The 14,110-nt window shown below is 40.9% G+C and overlaps 1 protein-coding gene across 5 annotated transcripts in view; it reads right to left on the bottom strand.

Moving 5' to 3' along the window:
* Plekhg1 (pleckstrin homology and RhoGEF domain containing G1) overlaps nt 1-14,110 on the bottom strand; it is a 227,981-nt gene that overhangs the window by 72,680 nt on the left and 141,191 nt on the right. The window lies entirely within an intron of this gene.

Genomic DNA, 14,110 nt, shown 5'->3' with positions numbered 1-14,110 from the left:
GGTATTAATTGATATCCAAACTTCGTAATATGATAGTAATGCTTCTAATATTGATTTTAACAGTGATAAATTGTTTTAAACATAAGTTTTGCTTTCCCAAAGTTGTAGGTATTATCCTAACCTTGCACAAAAACTTAAAAATTATGGTTAAAACTGCCATTGTTCCATTGACTGCAGCTTGCAGTTTGATTGCAAATTTAAGATTAATGCTCAGATTAAAAAGTATTTTACCTTTGAGTCAATACAGGGCTCTGGGCAGTCCCAGAGCGGCTTGTGGCCTTTTCTTTTGTTTTGCAAACAATGCCTAAAAAAGTTTTTCCCTGTGTTCAAGAAAATTTCTTTTTAACAGTGTTACAGATCTATTCAGATGTTTAAAATAATGCTTAAATTCAAAGATTTTTGCTTCTAGTAAACTGGTAATCACTAGAAAATTTTGCCTCTATGTATGGCTAATATAGCTTTACATTATGTAAGAAAAATGTTTATTGTTTCTGCTTCTTTACAAGAAGCCAAAAGTTTTAATCTTTCAGTATATATTGTTTCCTAAGTGAAAAATATTTTATTAACTAATGCTTCTCAAGGGAAGTTTACCTTAAATCCTTGCTCTCACCCAAAAGATTCAGAGACAGTATCCTTTTATTATTTAGTGTTTTAGTTTACTGCAAAAGGTTTTACAAAAAATAAAGAAAGCTTTTATAATTGTTGTTAATTGGTAATTAAAAATTAGTTGTGCCGAAGACAATTCTTTGGCCAGAAAAAACATTATTGTAAAGTCATTTTTCTCATCCTCCCAGCCGATCGTTGGCCACGTGGGCCCAACTAGCTGCTGTGGAGTAAAGTCTTAAGACACACAGTTGCCCCTATTCCAGCACAAATAATCTGGTTGTGTGCTGTAGATGGTGTTTTAAAATGCTGAACAATCAAACCTTAATTTATATATTAATAGTCAATGCTATATCTCTGAGCTCATAATTACTTAAAATTGTTCGTCCCTCAGATACTATTAATTCTCAAATTTGCAATTGCTTATACATATTTCTAGTTAATAAATAAATAAATTATGCACGTGTGACTCTTAATAACTTTTCAAGCTTTCTAGTTACAACCGTTCCTTAAGAAAAATAATTGAAAGTGCAATTAGTCACTGCCCCTTTACAGCCAAATATTTAAAATGTTTTGTCCAAAAAGTTATTAATTCAAAAGGTTAGATATTGTAAAATTTTAAACTTTAACCTCTTAAAAGACAAAAGAGAGAAATTGTATCCCCATATATACTATTTGTGCATTTCCATGCACACTATTTAAAACATACCTTTATTTTCGAAATTTGAGATTAAAATGTCAAATTTAATAAATGCTTTTTAGTATCTTAAAAGGATCTACTTATTGGCTTATAAATTGATCCTAAAACAGCTACCTTATTAGGAAAGGGAAAAACAGGTTCTCTCCACAGAACTCTACAGAAACATATTGGTAATTCGTGTGCTGAGCTGACAGGTAAGTTAACTCCGTGTCCTGATTAAAAGGACTAAAAGATTAAATTCATGTTTTAGATCCATCCTTGCTTGTCATTTTTCCAGTTTAGACTAGCTTCTAGCCTTTTAACTTTATGGCAATAGTACATCAGAGACTGTATATTCAGACTTAGTAAAATTAGTCATTTAATAGAGTCATAATGATTTTTCACTCTTCTTCAGTGTGACCAGCCATTCTAACTCAATCTTAGACTGGTCTAATATTCAGTTCAATTATTAGAGATTCCTATATTCTAAATTACCTAGCAAAGTTAACTCAGAGCATTTCCCCCAAGGTCACCAAAGGCTCATCTTGCCTTTACCTTATTTGTCCTAAACTTTTTGCAAACTGACATTAAAGGTCAGTCTGCAGCGGAACGCCACTGGCACCCAGTTACTTCTAATTCTTATGCATTGGTAAAATGGAAGGACGCCCTGACTAATAAATGGAAGGGTCCAGATCCAGTTCTAATCTGGGGAAGAGGCTCGGTTTGTGTTTTTTCACGAGATGAAGATGAAGCACGGTGGCTACCAGAGAGATTAATTCGTCAGGTAAACACAGATTCTGTCTCTCCTCGTAAGTATCATTCTAAAGACTAAAATTCCTCTTGAGCTGGGAGTGGAAGCTCTCAAAAAACACTGTTTCCTCTGAGCCAATTCCCCTACAAGAGGCCGGAGATTAACTTTAGCTTTACAATTTGCATCTAAATAAAGTACCTTGACTTCTCCAAACAGAAAATTTACATTGCTACACTCTCATTGTTTAGTATTCTTCCTTCTCTCAAGCAGGTCAATCTACATTCTCCGGTTCTCCGCCCCGCCCCTACGAGCAAACAGGTGGTTCTGCTAATCTCCCTTCCAGGGACATCCCAGCATGTGGCTTTTCAGTCTAAGATAAGATTTAGATTTACCAGGAGAGCTAGGGAAGTAGAAATTTCATATATATTTACAAAGATTAGTTCTTATTTTGATAGATATAGGCTTAGTCCCTTAGCTGGCCTCTGGCTTTTCACCCTTGCTGTTACTGCAAGGTGTCCTTAGTTCCTCAGGCTACTGGGAATAACAGAGATGAAGAGGAAAGACTTTCAGCTCCTAGTTTAACCAAAATTAATGGTGTTAATACTGACATAATTCTTGTCTAGGCCTTGCTAAATCTGAGGTTGACAAGTCTCATATAGAGACCTCGCAATAACTCAGAATTGTGATACTGATTCATAATCATATGAATACGGTATGGGTACCGCTTGGCGCAGGAGATTACTGCGGAGGGAAGGTCCAATTTGACCGTTTCTGAGTTCCCTGTGCGACACACCTGATTTGAAGGAGGTTGGTATCCGACTCCAGCTAAAAACCAAAAATACTTAAGGCTCTGCCTCCCCTCCCCAAAAGATACCAAGAGCCACAGATGTGAGTCGTTACAATGCTCACGGGAGGAATCAGGCCAATGTCCACCCAAGTCAAGGTTAAAGGCCCACTCATCTACGGATGAGAAAATCATTTGATCACCTCTGTTAAGCATTGCCTATTTAAACTTAATTAATAGGGGGGAGAGAGATTGGAGACCTTGCTGTCGTAAGGGCAAGCCCTTCACTGCCTCCCACCCAAATAATAAAAAAGCCAATTGGCCTTGTACTAAAGAGCTGTTCTTAACCCCTTCTCACTGTTCCCCTGCCTTTTACCCAAAATTGCAGAGGATTATCAGTTCAGTGTTATTCTAAAATTGTTTAGTTAAACTCAGCCAGGGTTCCAACGCCCTACTTAAAAGGCAAACAGGTAGCTACCTATTCAGCACTAATTAGCATTATAAAGTCAGAGCCTACAGCCCAGTGCTGCTATTCAGTCAGTGCTTTTAAGACAGTCTCAGCCAGATACAGTTTACCATTAGAATAGTTAGGGAATCCCACGGAAATAGGTTTTTTCTTTAGCCCTAGGAACTCAGGCAGAACTATTGAACATAGATAATTTTTCTGCCACAGGCCACCCCCTTTTTTTTTTATTTTTGTTTTGTTATCTAATGGGGGGAAATGTGGCCTCCCTTCCCCCCAGCCTGGAACCTGCCTGCTCAAGGGTGGAGCTACCGGCTCATTCGTCCTGCCACGCCTACCTACTGCTGGAACCTGCCTCTGCTGCCTGGAGTCACACACGTGTTCGTCCTGCTACTGGACCCTGAGTTACTTGGCGGGAAATTGGGTTCCCTCCCCCTTCCTTTATAAACTGAGTGTCTGGAAATATTAAATTGAGTCTTGATCAGAGTCTTGTCTTGACTCCATTGTTTCTTCCGCCCCGTCTAGATTCCTCTCTTTGCAGGGAACTGCCATTCTCAGTGAACCGTTCGTGTTGTGGACCGCGGGCGGGCCGCAACAGCTGATGTCTGTCTCTCTTTGCTCAATGCTTCTGTGGGAGGAGGACACTGTCAAAATACCGGGAGCTGAGACCCTGTACAGCTGCCCTATCAGGCCCCAAACAAAAGCTGAACGATGGAGACAATGCTACTTCAGGCCTATGGCATACGCCAACAGGGTGGCTTGAAGCGCTGTGGACAGTGGAACACCACAAAGATCTTTCTGTAAATGTCTCTGAAGGGAGGGAGAAGGAGAAAGGGAAGAGAGAGAAAGAGAAGCAGAAGAAAGTGGTAGAAAGAAAAACAGCAGGAAAATAGAAAGACAAAGATGGGGGACGGAAAGAGGAGAAAGGGGAAAGAGGGGAGAGTTGGGGCAGGGTGTCACACCGAACATTAGAATTAGAGGCAGCTCCTCCACCTGCTGACAGGAACTCAGGTCTCATTTCAGGCTTCCCAATCTATCGCACAGAGGCTGGGCCCATTGACAATATGTGGACATCTGCTAAGGACTCGGAGATGTTTTGATAAAAGAGTAATAAACCCTGAGGTTTTGCCTCATTTAAGCTCTGTAAGGTTTTTCAATACACAAAACCAGCGAAAAATGCAAGGAATGGCCCTCTAGTCAAGCTTTGACAAATGACACTTGTGCTTGCTCAGGGCTCTCTATTGTCTCCCTTTATCCTGAACAAGGTCTCCTCACAGTGAGGACAAGAGACACCAGATCTGTGGGAGTGGGGGCTAGGGAGGAAAGGGGCCAGCAGTTCTCCCCAGAAAGAGGTTTCAGAGAGGAGGAGGGAACATGGATTTTGTTAAAAACAGATCCATTGAGAAGGAGGACAACATTAGAGCTGAACTCAGTCCACAGAGCAGAGGATTCTAAAAACTGAGTCAACTTCATCACTTCGTGTAGCTTTTGAGACATGGTTTCTATAACTGCCTAGGCTGGCCTGGAACTTGCAGTCCTCTCACCTTCTCATATTTTCTCTCATGGTGTTCCAACTCCCTCTGTGAGCTCTGCACGTCACTTTGCTACATGGGTGGCCTCAAAGCTTCACCAGCCAGAAAAATGACTAGTGATTTCAGAAGCAAAAACACTCCCATGTCACAAACCCAACAATGACCTAAGGCCTACCCAGAAACTAATTCTGGGAATTTTGAAATAAAAGAGACCAAGTAATGGCCTATTCAAATAGATATAACTTTTCCACATATATGTTACCAATGATCACATGCTTAACTTAGACAATGATGAGTCATATCAGTTACATAATATATTAGGATACCTCCCAACTATTCTACAAAGCCTGTGATAGCAACATAGCTAATTCTCCAAGAGCATTTTCTTAGGGTTCATCTGATGGAGAAGAAACAGGCTTTAAAAATAAAGCCTCGGGCTGGTGAGATGGCTCAGTGGGTAAGAGCACCCGACTGCTCTTCCGAAGGTCCAGAGTTCAAATCCCAGCAACCACATGGTGGCTCACAACCATCCGTAACGAGATCTGGCGCCCTCTTCTGGAGTGTCTGAAGGTAGCTACAGTGAACTTACATATAATAAATAAAAAAATAAAAATAAAAATAAAAATAAAGCCTCATGGGCTGGAGAGATAGATGAATAGTTAAGAGCACTGGCTGCTCTTCCAGAGGTCCTGAGTTCAATTCCCAACAACTACATGGTGGCTTATAACCATTTATAATAGGATCCGATGCCGTCTTCTGGTATGGCGGAAGATAGCTACAGTATGCACAAAATAAATACATCTTAAATATCTTGGAACTCTGACATAAGGTTTCAACTGGCCACCAAGGTAGGGGCTACCTGAATAAAATTATTTAGAAAGAGGAAAAAGCTGGAAGAGGCTAGCCCAACTTTCCACTTACTGGGTCACACAGATGGCAACAGGGTTCTTTATGCTGTGTCTTTCCTACAATTATAGGATCTTCTACTACCAGAGAGGGTTGATAGCAAGTGTGCCACCGCTGCTGTCGGCACTACTGGCTGAGGGGAGTATCGGGCAGCACTTATTAGAAATCTTTGATGTGCAAATAGAGTTTGTTAGCTTTTGAACCAAAATGGCTGTGGTCTGCCATACTTCACAGTGTTTTTTTGAGGAGGAACCTGAGAGCCAGAAGACCTTAGAACCTTAGAGCTACTGTCATAGCCAGTATGTCCTAAGCCTCCTGGTACTAGACACCTAGAGCAGAGCTGTGGTGGTCAGCTATGGAAGGTTTGGCTTTGTATGGCTCCCACTGAAGAGGTAAGGCAGTGGAGTCTTGAAAAGAGGTCAGTCAGCAGCATACCCCAGGGCTCAGAAGGCTGTGACAGGCCAGCAGGTATCACATGGTACCTGGAACCCACACACAGTGGGGCCTTCATAGTGAACCCTGCCTTCTGGCCTCAAGGGCCATACTTCATTCTCTCATAAATCTCCTGACTTGCAAAAGATGGAAACTGCAGTTATATGAAAAGCATGCAGTTTGCTTTTGCTCAGATCACCAAAAGAAAATAGAGCTAGCCGGGAATACAGCTCAGTGGTAGAACATTTGCCTGGCACCCACGAGGCCCTGGGTTCAGTCCTCAGCAGTGCAAACAAACAATAAATTACTGATCTAGATATCCATCTAATCCCTCAAAATATCACTTATGAGAACCCTGTCCTGTGAGCAGATCTGTTCTTCACTCTCGCCATCTTTGTCTCTGTCACTCTGTCTCTAAGTTCTGAGAACCAAGATACCTGCAGGCACGAAAGTGGGGCTTTTTATTTTTTATTTATTTTTTTAATTAATGATTGATGTGGGAAGGCCCAGCCTTCTATGGGCAATACCACCACTGAACAGATGTTTCTGGGAGGTACAAGGAAGGTAGGTAGTTGAATGTGAGACTGAGGAAGGAGGAGCCAGTGAGCAAGCACTCCACCATGGTCCCTGCTCCAGTGTCTGCTTCCAGCTTCCTGCTTGAGGCCCTGCCCTGACTTTTGTTACTTAGTTTCTGGTGTTTATCACAGCAATAAGAGGAAGCCGACTAAAATACCTAGTTAACTCATCTTTCAGATTCTTCCAAGGCCCTCCTGTGTCTCAGTGAGTTGGAAGCTCTCCTTAGTGGTTATTGTAGCAATTCCAGGATATTCTTCAGGAGAGCTAGCAAGTCTCTCCAGAGCTCTCACTCTCACAGAATAACGAGAGCAATGGTGGGAGCCCTGCTCCAGCTGACCTATCTTGATGGACAGAATGAGTCTCTGTAATGTGAGCCTGTGCTACAGGGGATAAAGAGAGCCAGAAAGGGAAGGGTTAAGGGAAGGCCTGTCACCCTGTGTCAGCATCAGAAGCTGCATAAAATTTCAACCCAGCTCAACATTCCTCCTTTGTCACAGAGGACAGTTCTTACAAAGCAGGAAGAGGCAGCTAGCCCTGCTTCTCTGCTTAAACTTTCCCCTACACTGGCCTCTGCATAAGAAAAGAAATGCTTTTCTAATCAAAAGTAGATTAACTCCCACCCTTTCTCTGCATTTGCAACACCATTGTCCAGGCCTTAAACAGACCCCAGGGGGAGTGATTTATCCCTGGCTTTGTGCTTGGCAATTCTGCATTTATTGTGGGCTAGCTCACAGACCCAGCCTTACTCTCTTGGCCCATTGACAGATTGCTGGAAGCCTGGGTACAATTACAAAGGCAAGGCCTGCTCAAAAACAAAAGAGATACTGCTAGCTTTTCTTGTTGACACAGATAGAGAAGAAAAACAAAACCAAACAAACAAAAACTCTGAACAAGTTTCATTAATCTTTCTGATTAAAATACAGGTAGTTTTATTTTCACGATAAATGGCTATTTGAAACTAGCTTCAGAAAGACGAATGTGAATGCAAGGACTTCACAGCTCCAATCCCACATCACCAACTCCTGTGATGCAGAAAGCATAATCTACAGCAACAGACACTGTTTGTCTGTGTTAATTAAAAATAACAAAAGGAAATATTGTAAAGTGTAAAGAATGGCCTCTCCCAACACCATACACATACACACACACACACACAAACATGACACATACACACACACACACGCATCACATACTCACACACAAACATGACACATACACAACACATACACATACACACACACATACTCACACAAACACAACACATACACAACACATACATATATACACACACACACACTCACACACAAACATGACACATACACAACACATACACACACAAACACGACACATACACAACACATACACATATACACACACACATACTCACACACACAAACACAACACATACACAACACATACACATATACACACACAAACACAACATATACACACATACACACTCACTCACACATATACACAACATATACACACATACACACACTCACACATACACACATATATACAATACATACACACAATACATACATACAATACATACACACACACAAACATAACAATGCACAACACATTCACACACATATCTGCCCACACACTCACACCCACCCACTCCCACACAACATACACACATACATACACACATATACTTCTGAAGGGACCTTATGGGGAAAACTTAGTGTACATCCATTCTCCATTCCTTTGTGACTTGTCTTTGAGAAGATTTCTTTACAGAATAGTTAGCTAAAGCAACTTAGCCTCTACAGCAGCCCTGAAACCATAGAAACATAAACAACAAAAATGGATTCAGAGGTTGTACTTACGTATTTTTCTGTCTGTTTGATTATATGTATGTATGTATGTATATGTATATGTATACATGTGTGTATGTATTTGTATGAATATACATATATGGTATGTGTATATATACATGTGTATAAGCATGTATATATGTATGTGTGTATGTATGTGTATATGTGTGTATGTATATGTGCATGCATGTATATATGTGTGAATGTATGTGTATATGTATGTGTGTATGTATGTATATATGTATATGCATCTATATGTGTGTGTATGTGCATATGCATGCATGTATATGGTATGTGTACATGTGTGCATACATGTATGTATATGTGTATTGTGTGTATGTACGTGTGTATATATGTATGTGCATATGCATTTATGTGCACATATATGTATATACGCATATGTATGTATATATGGTATATGTACATGTGTGTATGTATACATGTGTATGTGTGTTTATGTATGTATATATGTATGTGTGTATATGTATGTATATATATTGTGTATATGTGTATGTATGTGTAAATTTATGTATGTGTATATTTGTATATATGTATATATGTGGATATATGTATATATGCATGTATTATGTATACTCTGAGATTAGAGCAGGATATTGGGTGACTTCTTTTATCACTTTTACTGTTTCTGTCAATCACTGAAATGTGAGCTTGCTATTTCAGCTCCACTGGCTGCAGAGCCCTTGGGATCTGCCTGTCTCCATTTTCCAGTGTTAGGGTTACAGGCATGTACAGTTATGCTTGGCTTTGGTGATTCAAACTCAGGTCCTCATATTCACAGAGTAAACCCTTGTACCCACTCAGACATCTCTGCCTCTGGAGTTACTGTTTATCTGGCCCAGAGTTTCTGGCCGGGATGAGAGGAAAGTTCTGGAAATGGACAGTATGATGGCCACACAACAGCCTAACTGTGTTTACTGCTGTCATGGGAGAGGTGTGGGATAAAACATTCAGGTGTATCTACTTTATTACCACTAAAAAGTCTTTAAAATGTTAATTTAAAAGACTCTTTTTTTTATGTAAGACAAACATCAGATTTTAGATACAACAGCCACTACAGTGTCATTACTTCTTGTTATTGGGAACCAAGGTTGATCACAGTACTTACAAGCTTTTACTATTCCTGCAGAGAACCTGGGCGAGATTGCCAGCACCTCGGTGGTTCATAACCATCCAAAACTCCAGGTCCAGGGGATCTAACACACTGGCCCTGGTTTGACTATCTTGGGCAAAGGGCACACATATGCATTGTGCATATACATATATGTAGGCAAAACACTTACACACATAAAATGAAACAAACAATTCTTTTGAAAAAAAGAGAGAAAAGACTCATTATGTTGGGTTTTAATTCTCTAATAAAATTCATCAAGACTATCAAAATAGTTTTATGTCCAGGCCATACAGCAATGGTTCTCAACCTGTGGGTCACTCTCTCTCTCCCAAAATACTTACAATTACATAACAGTAGCAAAATTACAGTTGTGAAATAGCAATGAAAATAATTGTATGGTTTGGGGTCCCCACAACATGAGGAGTGGAATTAAAGGGTCGCAGCATTAGGAAGGCTGAGAACCACTGCCCGAGAGTGTAACTTTAGTCATCGGAGGAAGTTTTTTCCCCTGGCTTGTTGGTGCTGGCACATCTCTCTACTTGCCATAGGCTATGAAACCAAGTAATTAAGCTTATTTTAGACATGTAGGGTAAATGGGCTCTTAGTGACAGCCCGGGCCTCTTGGGCAAAGACACAGGGTTTACTGTCTAGTGTTTGAAATATCTCTTTTGGCAGCTCAAAAGACACACTTGTGTCTGGGCTGCATTCTTGAGAGCTGAGGCTGGTGGAGACGCGATCGCCAGTCATCTGTAGATTGGGGCCTTCTGAATTAGACTCATTTATGGAAGAAGAGGCTGAGATCAGACTGGTCATTTGTTTCTGGACACACAGCTGATTGTCACATGAGCCTGGAGTCCTGACCAGAGCTTTGTCCATTAAATCAACCCCAGTTCAACTTGGCCCAAATCAAAACCCTGAGAGAAAGGACTCATCCCACTATGAAATCCTTTTCATCTGTTAGAAATGAATACCAATTACATGCAGGTATGTAAGGTATACACAAAAGTACAGCAAACTAGGGATATCCAACAATTAAAAATACTTTTATTTTATTTTTAATTAGGTAGGTGTGTGTGTGTGTGTGTGTGTGTGTGTGTGTGTAGGCATGTACATGTGACTACAGGTTCTCTGGAAGGCTAGAAGTGAACACTGGATCTGCTGGAATTGTAGTTATAGGCAGGGGTAGGCTGCCCAAATGTGGGTGCTAGGCAGTATGTGCTCTTAACCACCGAAACACCTTTCCATCCATATAACATTCTTTTTTAAAGCACAAATTTTAAGGGTCAGGAAGATAGCTCAGCAGCTAAAAGCACTCGCTGACGACCTGAGTTTGTTTGGTCCCTGGGACCCAAGCAGAAGGAGATAACTGACTCCTTGTTTTATGACCTCTCTACACATGTGATTCACACACACACACACACACACACACACACACACACACACACACACACACAAGTTAAAGTATAAAGTTAAGATTTTGTTTTGTTTTAAGACAGGGCCTCACTATGTAGCTCTGACTATTCTAGAACTTACTACATAGACCAAGTTGGCCTTGAACTCACAGAGATTCATCTGCCTTTGCCTATAGAGTGTTGAGAGGAAAGGCACAGACCACTGTGCTTGGCTTTAAGATAATTTTCTTATCTAAAAATTTGATATAGGTGCTGGAGAGATGGCTCAGCGGTTAAGAGCACTGACTGCTCTTCCAAAGGTCCTGAGTTCAACTCCCAGCAACCACATGGTGACTCACAACCATTGGTAATGGAGTCTGATGCCCTCTTCTGGTGTGTCTGAAGACAGCTTCAGTGTACTTACATAAGTTTAAAAAAAATTGATATAGATGTACAAATCTCTAAAATCTACCAGAAATGATTGGTTTTGTAGAGGAACTAATTGCATGACTAATAATTTAGTGAGAACAATGACCCTATCTAAAACATCGATTATATTCTTAGTACTGTGTAAGCATTGTACACAAAGGATCCCAAACTCTTGATTCCATTTTTCAAGTGGAAAAAAAGTATCCTTTAAAACTCTTGGCAACTTGTGGGTTTCATTGGCAGATGGCGAAGCAAAGGTCAGCCTCATTCTGGCAGCTTTGAAAGCCTGAGCTTTTATCATTTTTATTTTACACTCCATGAAGATGAGGAGGTAACTTATACTGCCTTTAAAGGTTATTGTCTGCTTCATAACACCACCACCACCACCAATCTCCCAAGGACCAGGGGCCTCTGTGGCGAATGGCTGTTAGAATATGAGGATCACCAAGAAGACCTCCCTCAGCTCCACAGATGTATCCCATCAGCCTAGGCGGCAGCGCAGATCTGGCTAGGAGCTGGGACGCTCCGCTCCCATGGTCCTCTCCCCAGCAGCCTCTGTACTAGAAAAACCCTGCCTAGGTGTCTGTTGTTCCTCCAAGTCAGATTTCTCAAGTGATAGCTTTTAATTGCCCAAATAACACGCCTTTGAACTGTTTATGAGGGCTTATTATCCCAGGCACGAAGCTACCTGATGACCATCAATTGCCTGTTTCTTGAGAAGGCTCATTATGATGCTTGATTAATTCCTAGTTTTGAAGTGGGAATTTTCTCTAAGTGGACTAACACAAAGTCAGCTTTGAACATTCTGAATGGCTTGGATATGGGTAACTTTACATATTCTTTTTTTTTTTCACAATTTTTTTTATTATGTATTTTCCTCAATTACATTTTACATATTCTTTAATATATATATATATATATATATATGTTTTAAAAGTTTATTTATTTAATTTATATAAATACACTGTAGCTGTCTTCAGACACACCAGCAGAGGGCATCAGATCCCATTACAGGTGGTTGTGAGCCACCATGTTGTTGCTGGGAACTGAACTCAGGATCTCTGGAAGAGCAGTCAGTGCTCTTAACCCCTGAACCATCTCTCCAGCCCAATCTACATATTCTACCAGTATCCTTTTTGTCCTTATTTCGCTTTAAATAGGACTTGGAACTCGGCTCCCATTTTAGAATAGAAGTTCGTAAAAATAGGTCTCTGGAGGGACCAACTGGTTGGCCAGTGAGCACACGTGGACAAACCTGGGAAGACCTGGTCTTGCAGGAGAAAGAAAGTTAACTTTTCACCTCAAAGTGACCTATACTAGAATTACTGGGGAAGGGGTAAGCTGTGGATATCTGTTTTGTTTCTTTGTTTTGTTTTGAGACAGAGTTTCTCTGTGTAGCCCTGGCTGTCCTGAACTCACTCTGTAGACCAGGATGGCCTCGAACTCAGAAATTCGCCTGTCTCTGCCTCCCAAGTGCTGGGATTAAAGGTGTGCGCCACCACACCTGGCTGCTGTGGATGTCTTTTACCTCATCCTGGGGTGGAAGTGAGCCTAACATGAGGATTCCTCTGTCTTACAGTTTGGATTGACTCACTACAGATAGACAGGGGCAGCAAACTCTTTCTTACATACCTACACGGTATGGTTTCTTTGTTAATGCCAGAAGCATAGAGAACTAAGCAAGAAAAACAGCTTGCTTCTGGGAAGTTTCTTTCATGAGTCTTCATGAGGCCTCACCCTAACTGGAGCCTATGAGGTGTTTGCTTCTAGTTTGTTCTCTTCCACTTGGTTCTAAGTGGCTTTGCTGTGCCACACCTTCTGCCACCATGCTGGACTGATACCTACAGAAACTGGGAACCAAATCAGCTGTTTCCCCCCTTAACCTGTCTGCAGTTACTTGGAGTGCATACAAAAGCAACCCGGTTGTGTTTATTTTGTATTTTAACCTTTATAAATGATTGTTTGGCAGTTCTATTCGAGATGTGGAGTTGAGTGGTATCATTGGCTTTAAGGGGCAAAGCAAGCTTTGTGCAGAAGGGAAGAATTGAAGGCACAGTGAGAACAGTTAATGCTGAGGTCACATAGATAGGTGACAAGATAGACAAAGCTGTTCTTGTTCTGTGTTGTAGAGAGGGACTGCTTGCTCATTTGCATTGTCTTTAGGTCTTTCTTATGATCTGGGTGAATTCCCTCCCATAATTCATTTTACCATGTGCAGGCAACACATTTTATTTGGCAGACACATCTGGCCATAGGAAATTTCTCCCAAAGGCAGGTTGGTTTGTTCAGAACATAATCTGAAATTTATAATTTTCTCCCCTACTGACTATAGCAGAATATTCAAGATGGCACATACCCAGAAAAGCAGCCTGACTCTAAGCCAAAAGAAAGGACTTGTTTCAGCAGGTCTGTAGTAGGGCTTTGCCCACAGGCAGACTTTGAAATTTATGAGTAGCCCTTTCGTAGACCAGTAAAAGTGGCTACTCAGTTGCCTGCATTAACTTACATTTTTAAGAAACCTTTTCATTTCAGGGAGAAAAAAATCTAAATATAGGCTCAGACAGGAAGAGTAGAAAGGGACCTTTTAGTTGCAAGCAGTGTAAAGT

This window comes from Mus caroli, unplaced genomic scaffold (assembly GCF_978045245.1).
Source record: "Mus caroli unplaced genomic scaffold, Mus_caroli_1 scaffold_9, whole genome shotgun sequence".
Lineage (NCBI taxonomy): Eukaryota > Metazoa > Chordata > Mammalia > Rodentia > Muridae > Mus > Mus caroli.
Note: the sequence above shows the minus strand (reverse complement) of the source record. Positions and strands in the feature narration are given on the sequence as shown.